This window comes from Sus scrofa, chromosome 14 (assembly GCF_054392235.1).
Source record: "Sus scrofa isolate SSC_HxYL_T2T_F1_AM1 chromosome 14, Sscrofa_HxYL_maternal_Yorkshire_Landrace_v2.0, whole genome shotgun sequence".
NCBI lineage: Eukaryota > Metazoa > Chordata > Mammalia > Artiodactyla > Suidae > Sus > Sus scrofa.
This window is the reverse complement of record NC_139396.1, coordinates 145,310,318-145,323,674: the sequence shown is the minus strand read 5'-3', so window position 1 is coordinate 145,323,674 and position 13,357 is coordinate 145,310,318. Positions and strand designations below refer to the sequence as shown.

The 13,357-nt window shown below is 44.0% G+C and overlaps 1 long non-coding RNA gene across 2 annotated transcripts in view; it reads left to right on the top strand.

Annotated features, from left to right (window-relative positions):
• The window catches only part of LOC110256754 (uncharacterized), a 72,225-nt gene extending 59,370 nt beyond the window's left edge, over positions 1-12,855 (top strand). The window contains exon 5 of one of the 2 annotated variants that reach the window (XR_014826227.1): positions 12,719-12,855. This is a non-coding gene — a long non-coding RNA (uncharacterized LOC110256754). Of the gene's footprint in view, positions 1-7,544; positions 7,702-12,718 lie in introns of those variants that run through there. The other variant, XR_014826226.1, reaches the window with a different exon arrangement.
• Positions 12,856-13,357: the final 502 nt, after the last annotated feature.

Sequence of the window (13,357 nt, the reverse complement as noted above, 5' to 3'; positions counted from 1 at the left end):
ATATAACCTTCTCCCATGTTTTTCTCCATGGAACTTGGAGAGGGAAAAATACTTGCCTTGCTGCTGGGGTGGTCATGTTATTCTGATCTACAGGATGAAGGCAGATACCTGAAAAAGGCTTCTCTTCTCAAATAAAAAGAGAATAACTTAAAAAGAGAAGATTTTTGTCATTTATCCTACCTTTTCTTTTTCCTTCTTGGAATGTGGATATGATGCCTGGAATACAGCAGCCATTTTGAAGACATGAGGACAAAATCCACAGGCAAAGGACAGTGTCACAGAAAAATGGCAGAAATTATTGATGATTTTCATGGTAACTTCTCCGGCTCTGTGTTCTCTACTTTTGGAATTCTTGTTGAGTGATAAAAATATGTTCCATACTTGTTTAAACCACTATTTGTGAGTTTTCCTGTTACTTGTAGATGATTGCTCTCCTGATATGAGATAGATATAAAATCCAGCAATATTCAAGTCTGTCCTTTATCTCCATGCTCCATGTGAAATTACTAACTCTCATATTTGAACTTGGTGGGGCCATGTTCACAATAATATGCCTAATCCAGGAAGGTACCTATTTCAGATATACATTTCCGTGGGAGTTCATAACACCTGGCTATTTCACTCAATTACTTTTATGTAGGTTTGTAATTTTTCTGTCTTTAAACCCCCTTCAGTGACCACCTCACCATCCCCAAGTCAAGAGCTGAGTTTTACATTTCTTTGTATCAACCTATGGCACAATGCTTTGTGAAAGGCAGATACTCAGTAAATATTAGTGGTTTTATTGTCTGATTTTAACTCTCTGATTTCTTGGTTACAGAATGTATAAGAACTTCTAAGACTATTGATTTAGACATCTTTACAGAATGCACAAACATAAAACAATATGTTTTTTTATTTTTTTTTTTTTTTTTTTTTTTTTTTTTTTTTTTTTTGTCTTTTTGCCATTTTCTTGGGCCGCTCTCGCGGCATATGGAGGTTCCCAGGCTAGGGGTCGAATCGGAGCTGTAGCCACCGGCCTACGCCAGAGCCACAGCAACGTGGGATCCGAGCCGCGTCTGCAACCTACACCACAGCTCACGGCAACGCCGGATCGTTAACCCACTGAGCAAGGGCAGGGACCGAACCCGCAACATCATGGTTCCTAGTCGGGTTCGTTAACCACTGCGCCACGACGGGAACTCCCAATATGTTTTTTTAAGATGCTAAGTAGAGTGATCAAAATGACACTACAGTTGTCTTTCATGTAAGGAATATTTCCAAATGTCCCTCATCCATCATTTGATTGTTATTATCAGTGCATATATCAGTCCAGTTGTCAGATTAACCTTTTGAAAGATTTTGTTTGAAAAGGTCTGAAAATGATTAGAGAGGAAGCTATGGTACTGCTCATATCTTCTTGTGATTGCGAATGGGAGGTGGTCAGTTAGTAGAACTATGCTTGGTCATATGGTCTCTTCTAGTTGAGGGGACTGGTATTTTTGCCTGTCTGAGCAGGTGGTGGGTCAGCATGGCAAGGCCGACAAAGAGGGAAAAGGGTAGTATGGTTGCCCAATGAATCTTTGGAACAAATTGATCCGAACTATTTGTGGTTCCAAAAGTCACCAGGTACTTGCCAGGTAGTTCACCCTGGGGTATCATTAGGCAATGGTAGGGGGTAGGGATGGGCAGTTTGACCTCTGCCTGCCCACCTTCAGCAGCAGTGTGAGATCCAACTGCTCAAGGAGCATCTTCAGCTCATGTCTTGTTTGCCTGACTCACTCCTTCTTCTTCAGCCATGGGGAACCCCACCATGAGGAAGAAATCACTTGAGAGGCTAGTCTTGTTGGCTTCTGCCTGGTGGGGGGCCAGAGGGCCAGAAGCCAAGGCCATTGGGTGACTACAGAAGCCAATGGGGCTCTGGCCTCACAGCCAATCAGGTGAGTCACTTGAGCAAGAGAAGAACAAGGACAGCCAATGGCTGGGCTCCAGGAAGGAGAGGTGCCAGAGGGGAGGGTGGAACAGGAGAGAGTGTTCAGGGGTTAGTTGGAAAGGACAGAACCACTGAATTCCATCATGTCCCTCCTTTATCCCCCCAACTAATTTTCCTTAAGAAGTAAAAGTTCAGGAGGTCCCGTTGCATCTCAGCGGGTTACAAACCCAAATAGCATCGATGAAAATGTGGGTTTCACCCCTGGCCTTGCTCAGTGGGTTGGGGTTCCGGCATTGCGGTGAGCTGGGGTATAGGTCACAGACATGGCTCGGAGATCCCCTGTTGCAGCAGCTGCAACTCCGATTCGACCCTTAGCCTGGGAGTTTCAATATGCCACAGGTGTGGCCCTAAAAATCCAAAAAAAAAAAAAAAAAAGTGAAAGTTCATGTTTAATGGGCTCTCCTTTAAGCAAGGACCACATTTATAGAAACACCATCAGTCATTTTCTATACAGAGGTCTTGGGAGAGGGCCCACATGTAAAGGATGGAGATGCTGGGTGGGTGAGAAAGGATCATAGATGTCTGCACATAAAGGGACGTGGAGGTCATTTAGGCCACCAATTGCCTTTTCAGATGCGAAATGTTCAAGAGAGGAAATGGTGTGCCCAAGGTCCTATGGTTCAGGGTGCAGCCTGGCTTTTTTATGCCAGGTCTGGTGATCCTTCTCCACATCTCTTCTAAGATTCCTTTCATATTTCCAGTGGGATATGGCCCCACTCTCAGCCAACCCCTGGGTTCTAATTCCTGTGCTCTGCAAGTCCTCTCCCGTTCCCCTCCCAGCCTCTGCCCACAGATGACCTTCCTTAATAAGGAACAAAGAAATACATATAGAGCTCAGAGATGGCTTGGTACTTGGGGATTGGGTGAGTGGCTATACTATGTGTCTGGTCAAGCAGAGTATTTACAGGGAAATTAACATTATCTAAGATACAGTTTTCTGATGCGGCACCCCTGACAGGTGTGTCTCCTTCTTGGGCCTAGAAATTTATTTCAACACAAGGAAGACCTCATTAGCCTCACTTTAAGCATAAAGAAAATGTGGAGTTCTCATTGTGGCTCAGCAGGTTAAGAACCAGACCAGTATCCATGAGGATGTGGGTTCGACCCCTGGCCTCAACCAGTGGGTTAAGGATCCGGTGTTGCCACAAGTTGCAGCATAGGTTGCAGATGCTTGGATCTGGCGTTGCTGGGGCTGTGGTGTAGGCCAGCAGCTGAAGCTCTGATTAGACCCCTAGCCCAGGAACTTCCTTATGCCATATGTACAGCCCTCAAACAAAAAAGCAAACAAACAAAGAATAAAGAAAATGAGGCTCCATGAGAGAAAGCACTTTGCTCAAGGTCCCAATGGTCATATGTAATTGTATAGGTCCCCCAGGGGCCCTGATTCACTCTACTGCAGCTGTGGCTTCAGCACAGAACAGCATAGTGTGCTGCAGAATTTACTCTATTTACATTAGTTTCAATACAAACCAATATGGTCAATATGTCCATGTGTAAGAAATGAAGTATGGATATTCTTCATATCCATACTTGCATATTAGTGTAGTTCAGGTGCTTTAATTGTTTGGGTCCTCAGAGAAACATGTGCTGAAACAAGAGAAGATGTACAAGAGATGTATTGGGGGAAATGCTTCTGAAGGATAAAGCGGGGCAGAGCAGAAACAGACAGGCCTTGGAGCATCTCTGCTGGGCTGGCGGAGGAATTGCACAGTGGGCAGGAAAGCACTAGCTCTAACGCCCCCTCCTCCCATCTCTCCCAACTATTGGCCGGCAGAAGCCTGGGAGAAGTGTGGCCTCAGCAGGAATGTGTGGTAGGTCCAACAGGGCAGCACCTAGAGGCTGTCCATCAACCAGGCTCTTGAAGCAGATCCTCTTGAAGGCGAAGCTGAGCTGTGGCCACTGCGGCATGTGGCATTGGGCTGCACACCCCATGTCCGGTTCTGTGAGAGGCCAGGAGGCTAAGAGAACTGAGGAACATTGTTCCTATCCCCAAGGAATTCATGGTCTAGATGGGAGGACCAAACGTGCACAGCTGAACAAGGGACTGTGCAGGAAAGAATGGCAAAGGCAGTAATAACAGGAGCGTGAAGGAGCAGTCTGAAATAACAGAGATTCATATGTGCTGGTTGTTCAAAGAGGGATCCCTGGAGGAAAGCTTGGGATGTTCCCATTAGACATATAGTAGACGTGTGTGCCAGGGGTTCTGCATCATTTCAGGCTTCCCCATGCCCATGTGTTGCCTCCATCCATTTAACATTTGCCAAGTACCTACCAAGTACTAGGCTCCATGCCAGGTACAGTAATTATGGGGGTCATTGGCTATCAACAAGCTTCCATTATCGAAAGGCCTTATAGACTGATGAGTCATTAAAAACAAATCTATGGAAGTATGTGTGCCTTTGTGTGGGGCTCCTAATGTCTGGGATCCTGCTAAAATTCTCAGGGAGGCACAAACAATGGGCAAAGGCATGCATTTCGCTATCATGTTTTTGTGAAGCTCTGTAAAGCATGATGCAATAATAGGAAGTCTTTTCTTTCCATTCATCACCAAAGAAAAAAGAAAAAAAAAAGAAAGAAAAAAGCATATATAGACAAAATATGAACAAATAGAATAGAAAATCACATAATAGACCATGAAAACACACATCCCTCAGCTTCAACAATTATCAGCTTCGTGGCAGGTTTTGTTTCACCTTTAGCTTCATTCAGCTGGTGAATATTTTAGTATGTATCTTTGAAGAATAAGGATGTTATTTGTTAAAAACGTATCCACAGGAGTTCCCGTCGTGGCGCAGTGGTTAACGAATCCGACTAGGAACCATGAGGTTGTGGGTTCGATCCCTGCCCTTGCTCAGTGGGTTAAAATCCGGCGTTGCCGTGAGCTGTGGTGTAGGTTGCAGATGCGGCTCGGATCCCGCGTTGCTGTGGCTCTGGCGTAGGCCGGTGGCTACAGCTCTGATTCGACCCCTAGCCTGGGAACCTCCGTATGCCGTGGGAGCGGCCCAAGAAATAGCAAAAAACAAAACAAAACAAAACAAAAAAAAACCAAAAACGTATCCACAATACTACCACCACACATTTCAATTTCCTGAGCCTCCGTTTTCTCATCTGTAAAATGGGCACAGTGACATCTATCCTGCAGGGCTATTAGCTACATTTTATATAGACTGCTTAGTAGCTAGCCACAGTCTTGCTCATATTATAATAATGCATGGGATCTCTGCTAGGCAATGTGGAAGAAAATAACCCCCAAAGCATGATTTCTATCCCTAGAGTTTCCAGTCAAATTAGAAAAATGAGGAAATATATTAGTTATATGTATTTTCTGCTTTTACAGAATACTTTGCATGGAAATGATATTTACTGAACTTTGCTTTCTGCCACGAAGGGTAGTGACACTTTTTGTATGTTCAGGATCTATAGCAAGGGAGAAATGATTGCTTAAATAATTAGCCTGGGTAACTAAGGACCAAACAGAACCCCAATTCTTGAGTTGCCCAATTTTTCTTCTTTTCAATAGAATTAAATGACATTATCTGAATTTCTTTAATACTTACACATATATTCCTTTTTCTTGCACTCATCTATAAGTAATATCACACAAACATACAAAATCTGTCTTGCACACACGTCTTCATCCTTTTTATGTATTTTTGGTTTGGAGATGGTGGTGGCTTTTATAAGTTGACATTATTGATATTTTGAGTTGAATCCTGTCATTTTTATCAGTTCATAGTATTGCTAATGGTCTATGTCTCAAGTTCTGCATTAATTCTCTCAGAATATTGGCCATTCATATAAAAGTCCCTGGACATCTGTTCAGCAGCAGGAAATGTTTTTGTTCTGGCGGCAAACACTATTTTTTGCTAATATTGTGGTGTCTCAGGGTTTATACAAGTACAAAGAAGAAAAGGCACTTGAATTCAATAGCCTGGCCTTTCCTTTCATTTTCTGTCAGCAATTTTAAGAAATTGGTTTTTTATTTCTTTGTAAGGCATTTGGAAAATGAGCAATTTTTATTTTCTGAATGCTACCAAGCTCCAAATAATATGAATTACAGGGGTTAGTGCTTAGGAATCATGATGAAAAGTCAACAACAAAACACCAAACAACCTGATTTGAAAATGGGCAAAGGGTTTGAATAGACATTTCTCCAAAGATATGCAAATGGCCAAAACACACATGAAAGCATGCACAACATCACTGATCATTAGGGAAATGCCAATCAAAACCACGAGATACCACCTCTCACCCATTATGTGGGCTACCGTAAGAACTAAACAAAACAAACACCCCAGAAAATAACAAATGTTGGGGAGAAATGAAGGGAAAGTGGAATCCTTGAACATTGATGGTCGGAATGTAAAATGGTGCATCTGCTCTGGAAACCAGTATGACTGTTCCTCAAAAAATTAAACATAGACTTACAACATGATCCAGCAACTCCACTTCTGGGTATACACAGAAAAGAATTGAAAGCGGGGACTCAATGAGATATTATACACCTATGTTCACAATAGCGTTATTCACAATAACTGAAAGATAAAAGCACTCCAAGTGTCCACGCATGGATGAATATACGAACACAGCGTGGTATATACCCGCAATGTTGTTCAGCCTTAAAAAGGAAGGATACATGTTACAATGTGAATGAACCTTGAAGACATGAATGCTAAGGGAAATAACCTGGCTACAAAAGAACAAAGACTGTATGATTCCACTTATATGAGGTACCTAGACTAGTCAAACTCATAGAGGCAGGAAGGGGCACGATGGTTCCAGGGCTTGGGAGGAGGGGAAATGAGATGTTGTTTAACGGGCATGGAGCTTCAGTTTTGCAAGAAGGAAAACGTTCTGCAGAGGTGGTGCTGGTAGCACAATGGTGTGAATGTACTTTATGTCACTGAACTATACACTTAAAATTGCGATGATGAAGGGAAAAGGGGAGGGACAACATGCGGGTAGGGGGTTAAGAGGTATAAACTATTATATTTAAAATAAACTGCTACAAGGACTCTGCATTGTGGTTCAGTGGGTGAAGAACCCAGCATAGTGTCCATGAGAATGAGGGTTCAATCCCTGGCCTTGCTCAGTGGGTTAGGGATCCAGCCTTGCTGCAAGGGACAGTACAGGTCACAGATGTGGCTTGGATCTGGTGTTGCTCTGGCTATGGTGTAGGTCAGCAGCTGAAGCACTCCTTTGACTCCTAGCCTGGGAACTTCCATTTGCTGCAGGTGCATAAATAATAAAGTAGAATAAGCTATAAGGATATATTGTACAACACAGGGAATATAGCCAATATTTTATACCAACAATAAATTGTGTATTACTCTATTGTACACCTATAACTTATATACTATTATACCTCAACTCCATTTTAATTAAAATGTTTTTAAAATAGTAATGACAATAAATTTTATGCTATATGTATTATACCACAAAATTTTTAAAATTCTGCAGTAAAAATAAAAGAGTCATATATTAATATAGACTTTAATATATGCCTGTAGCTGTTTCACATGTGTTAGCTCATTTGATCTTTATAAGCACTATTATTACCCCTACTTTGCAGATGGGAAAGCTGAGGCACAAAGAGGTGGAGTGAACCGACCATGGTCACACAGCTATAAGTGGCAGAGCTGGGATTTGAAGACAGGTTATCTGGCTCCAGAGTCGGTGGTTTTAGGGATCCGATCCTAGTGCAAGGACACACTGAGGAGGCACTAAAGGTTCATGTTCAAGGCAGACTATTTGATCAACCACTGAAATGAGAAGAGGCTAAGAGTGTACTGCACACATGCTGTGGGAACAAAAACCTTCAGGAGTTGTTCTGCATTGACATGACAAGATGGATTGGCTTGAGAAGAGGGGAGTCAGGGCTGAAAACTCCATGGCCAGCAGACTTAGGTGTCTCCAGGGGACACCAGGCCTAAGAAGGTGTACTGTCAACATTTATTGTGAGTTTGGCACATGCTGGGCTCTGTTCTAAGAATTTACATATTTTAACACAGCCAATGCTTAGAGCAACCCGATGGAGCACCTTCATTTTAAAGATGAGATGGGGGAAGTTCCCATTGTGGCTCAGTGGCAAAGAGCCCAACTAGTACCCATGAGGATGTGGGTTCGATCCCTGGCCTCACTCAGTAGGTTAAAGATCTGCCATTTCTGTGAGCTGTGGTGTAGGTTGCAGATGCAGCTCGGATCCCACATTGTGGTAGCTGTGGTGCAGGCTGGCAGCTGTAGCTGCGATTGGACCCCAAGCCAGGGAACTTCCATATGCCACAGGAGCAGCCCCCCAAAACAAAATAAATACATACATATGAGGAGATGGGAGAATTCCCTCTGTGGTACAGTAGGTTAAGGTTCAATCCCCTGCCCAGCACAGTGGGTTAAAGATCTGGCATTGTCGCTGTGGTGGTGTAGGTTGCAGCTCCCATTTGAATTTTATCACTAGCCCAGGAACTTCCATATGCCAAGACAGAGGCCAAAAAGAAAGAAATAATGATGAAGAGATGGGCAGAGTATTTAAGGGACCTGGCCAAGGTCACACAGCTAATGGTGGCCCAGGATTAGGAACATCATATCTGAGCAATACTGCTGGAGTTTTATTCCTTTTATGTGAAATGGAGTTGACGATTGCTGGCTCTGAAACATTTGTCACCAAGAACATAAATATGAAAGGACTTTGGAAAACAGATAGAATCATTCTAGTGCGGACTGGGGTTTGCCTTGTGCTAGTTCCAGGCTCAGGCAGAAGACCCAGAATCCTCTGATCTCTCACGTGTAGAAAATTCTATTTTTGAGAACCTTAAGCCTGAGTGTCCAGTTCAGAGACACCTATGAAAGCCCCATCTTAAGACCAGATCCTCAGAAGATGCCTGCAATAGAGAAATAGCCCTGGTTACAGAGACCAATCCCACCAGTCACTAGCCGACATGCAGTAGGAAGACTGCCATCAAACAAGCATCTCAGGACAGACTCCTACACAGCCTCGAGGATGTTAAAACCAAAAAGGCATTTGGCTCTTTCTCTGAAGGCAATGGAACACACAGAGCGAAAAGCAAGGAGACACACATGAATGAATATATGTACACAGATATGTATTCTCACAGACATGTCTGAATATGAACCTAGATGCATATGTATCATATATCAATGCATGCGCACAAATGGTTGGGGAATGCTGGAAAAACTACTGAGGGAAGAATGGAAATAAGTGGCAGCTTCTCAGGGCCAGAAAAAAAAATGAATTTAAGGAAAGGATAGTAACAGGAAACAGTAGAAAGGTCATGGGCTTTGGTGTCAGATGACCTTGAGCTCCAGTCCTTACTCGGCCACATATTAACCACGTGACCTCAAGCAAGCTAGTTAGCCTCTTTGAGCTCTACTCTTCCATCCTCTGAAATGGGTATAAATATTCTTACCCTATAGAGTTTTGGGGAAGAGAAAACCTGGGGCCTGGCCCATGGAAGTACCAATAGATACTGGGTTTTGTCCATTGAGCTGAAGCTACTGGTAGGTGCTTGCCTTCTTCTGCATCCTGAAGCCCAATACGCTCTGGTGCTCTGAAGTGGCAGCACATCTAATGATAGTCTTTCCTTCTCCAATAGTGGATCTTGTAGATGGCTCAGAGATTTAAGGGGCCTCGAAAATAAAGGGGGGGGGGGCTGAAAATCTCCCTCTCCAATTATGCTCTGTGAAGACAAAGTGAAAATGAAACCATAGCAGTCTACGAAGCAAGAAGTGAACCCTCGCCAGACATCGAATCTGCTGGTGCCTTGATCTTGGACTTCTCAACTTCCAGAACTATGAGAAAAAATTTCCATTGTTTATAAGATACCCAGTTTATGTTGTTTTTATTACAGCAGCCTAAGGAGACTGGGACTAGCTTGGGTCTGCTTCCTAAACTTAAAGATTTTTGGGAGTTCCCGTCGTGGCACAGTGGTTAACGAATCCGACTAGGAACCATGAGGTTGCGGGTTCAGTCCCTGCCCTTGCTCAGTGGGTTAAGGATCCGGCGTTGCCGTGAGCTGTGGTGTAGGTTGCAGACGCGGCTCGGATCCCACGTTGCTGTGGCTCTGGCGTAGGCCGGTGGCTACAGCTCCAATTCGACCCCTAGCCTGGGAACCTCCATATGCCGCGGGAGTGGCCCAAAGAAATAACAAAAAGACAAAAAGATTTTTGTTATCTTATCTTACTTTATTTTATTTTTGTTTTTAGGGCCGCACCCACAGCATATGGAAGTTCCCAGGCTAGGGGTCGAATCGGAGCTGCAGCTGCTGGCCTATAGCACAGTCACAGCAACGCCAGATCCTTTAACCCACTGAGCGGGGCCAGGGATTGGAACCCCCATCCTCATGGATACTAGTCAGGTTCGTTTCTGCTGAGCCACAACAGGGAATCCTAGAGACATTTTAGAACTGACTTTTTCCCACACTGGTTTGCCTGCTGTACTGAATTCTGCAAGTAATGGGCCCCAGGAAACCAGATTTTGACTTAGTGCACCAAGTTGGTGTGGTCTTGGTGCAATAAGTCAAAATCCAGAGCCACAAGATGACTGGCTGGTTCCAGATCTCCAGTATGCCCATACCTACATCCCTGCGGTCCAACTGTGATCCCCACTCCCAGGTGAAAAGCACTTTGCACTGGAATCTCCACCTTGGAGGTGAGCTGTGTCCATGCCCATCACCTGTGCTCACCTGGCCTGCTTGGTCTCATCTCTCCCCATGGAGATCTTCACCCTCCTGCTTCCAGGAGGCCCCCTCTTGGGTGGTGCCCCACCAGGGCTGTGCTCTTTGGTTGGGGCTGGACAGGTGATGAGAAGCTGGGTGGACACTCCAGTTCTGTCCCTGGTTGATATTTTCCCCACCTCATTCCACCCAGAACATCTGTTCATATTGTTTATTGAGTGACCACAAGAGTTTGGATGACATCTTCCTGGCCATGGGACAAACTGGGAACTTGGCCAGCCTTTCAACTGGACTCTTCCCACGTTTTCCATTTTTTCTCTCTCTTCTGTTTTCTTTGTGCTCTTCTCCTGTCTTTTCTCTGCAACTTCAGACTCTCATGTGCCCTAATCCCCCTTTCACACCCCCATGACCCCCTGCTATGTATGACATCTCACCCAGGCCTACCCTTACCTGTAATTCCTCATCCAAAGTTACCCTTCCATCTACCTGAACAACCAAGACCTCTGCTACTCTAGGTTAGACATTAGGAAGAAAGCAAGCTGATCTAGCCTATGTTTGGGAATCACGTAGCTGCCTTTAAATTAGCCATGGCTGGTTTGCTAGCTCTATGACTTGAGATAAGATATTTAGGAGTTCTCATTGTGGCTCAGCGGTAAAGAACCTGACTAGTATCCATGAGGACATGGATTCGATCCCTGGCCTTGCTCAGTGGGTTAAGGATCTGGCGTTGCTGTGAACTGTGGTGTAGATCATAGACATAGCTTGGATCCCCAGTTACTGTGGCTGTGGTGTAGGCAGGTGGGCAGCTGCATCTCTGATTTGACCTATAACCTGGGAACTTCCATATGCTTCAGATGTGGCCCTAAAAAAGACAAAAAAAAAAAAAAAGACATTTAATCTTTCTGAGTCTTAAGTACAAATTTTTTAAATGCAGACAATAGTAACTATTTGTTGGCCTAATTGCCACTTTCTCTCTTCTTTTTTCTTTTTATCCCTTGAACTACACAATCTAGAAGCAAAGATTGAGTATGTAAGAGAAGAATAAAGCCTGTTTCGTGTGCGAAGAGCTCAAGTACAAAGAATATAGAACTTAATTCTGGCTTCATTTCTTGATTGGGTGACTTTTGGCAAGTTACCCCAAACTTGCTTATTCTTTATGAGCTCATCTTTAAAATGGCAATAAAAATAATGTCTCTTTCATCCCTGGGGTTGAGGGGAGGATTGCACAAGAGGGAATGGATGACAGTGCTTTATGTGTTGTGAAAATCTGTAATATTCTAACTTCTGGCTAGAGATACGGCCTTCAAAAGTAACTTCTCCCACCTGCTCAGCTTCCTTCTTATTTCCTTGCTATAAGATTGTGAGTCTGTGGATAAAAGGGAGTGGAGACTTGTACTTGAATGTCCATAGCAACATTATTTGTAACTGCAAAAAAAAAAAAAAAAAAAAGTGGAAACAATTCAAATGTCCATCAAGGGATGAATGGGAAAAGATGGGAAAAGCAAATTGTGGTATATTCTTACAATGGAATATTTTTCAACAATAAAAGGGAATGAAGTGACCCTTGAAAACATTATGGCAAGTGAAAGAAGCCAGTCACAAAAGCCACAGAGCGTATCATTCCATTAATGTGAAATGTCCAGAATAGGCAAATCCATGAGAGAGGCAGTACATGGGTGGTTGCCAAGAGCTGGTGGAGGTGGGAATGGAGGGCAGGGGATGGGGAATGACTGCTAATGAGCAGTTTCTTTGGGGGGTGATGAAATGGTCTAAAACTGATGCTGTGCAACAGTGTGAATACGCTACAACCATGGAGTGACTTTAAATACTTTAAATGGGTAAATTGTATGGTACAGGAATTAGAGTTTCATGAGGCTGTTATATGTTGTTGTTGTTGTTTTAAGGAATAGAGCTACAATGCCGCTTTTCCTCTTTTTCCCCTAGCAGAATACCTGTAGGGAGTTCCCACGGGAAAGACGGGGCGGCACTTGGCCCTCTGACTTGACTCCGTTTCTTGTGCCTCAGTGCTGGTTTCTCCTTTGTTCCCTTCGGACAGGACCAAATTCCTCTGTGACAAGCCCCATTCGCTGCCCTGCTGTTGGCTGCATGGCACTGAGGTCTCTGATAAATGTGACATTGAGGAACCCACCTTGATGCTTCTCCCAGTGATAGATGCAAAAGAGATATTGTTGAGTGAGTGGCTGGTGGGGACATTGGGGTAGGAGAAGGGCGGATGACTGCTAGTCCGAGGGGGTTCCTGTTGGGGGGATGAAATGTCCTAAGATTGATTCTGCTGATGCTAAGTAGCAAAACTGTCCTCTTTGAGTTCTAATATATCAGTACCACTGAAGGGTTTGTTTACACTTTTTCAGGACCTTAAGAAACCCCATAGGGATCTGGCAGGGTTCTCCCATTTCATCCTTGCAGCAACTCAGTGAGGAAGGGGTTAAGTGGCCTGTTCAAAGCCATAGGGCTGGAGAGCTGGAGGGTCATTATTTACTCCCAGGCCTGCTTAGCACCCAGAATCCAACCTCCTTATGATACCTCTGTGGCTTGAGCACTGATAACATTGGAAGGGGAGGGTGATTGGGAAGGCTGAAGATTAGAGAAAAGTTCAAAGTCACTGCTAATTAAGGACCCCTTGGAAATGCACGAGAAGCATTTCCAAGATGTAAGAGTGAGTCGCTAGGGTCAC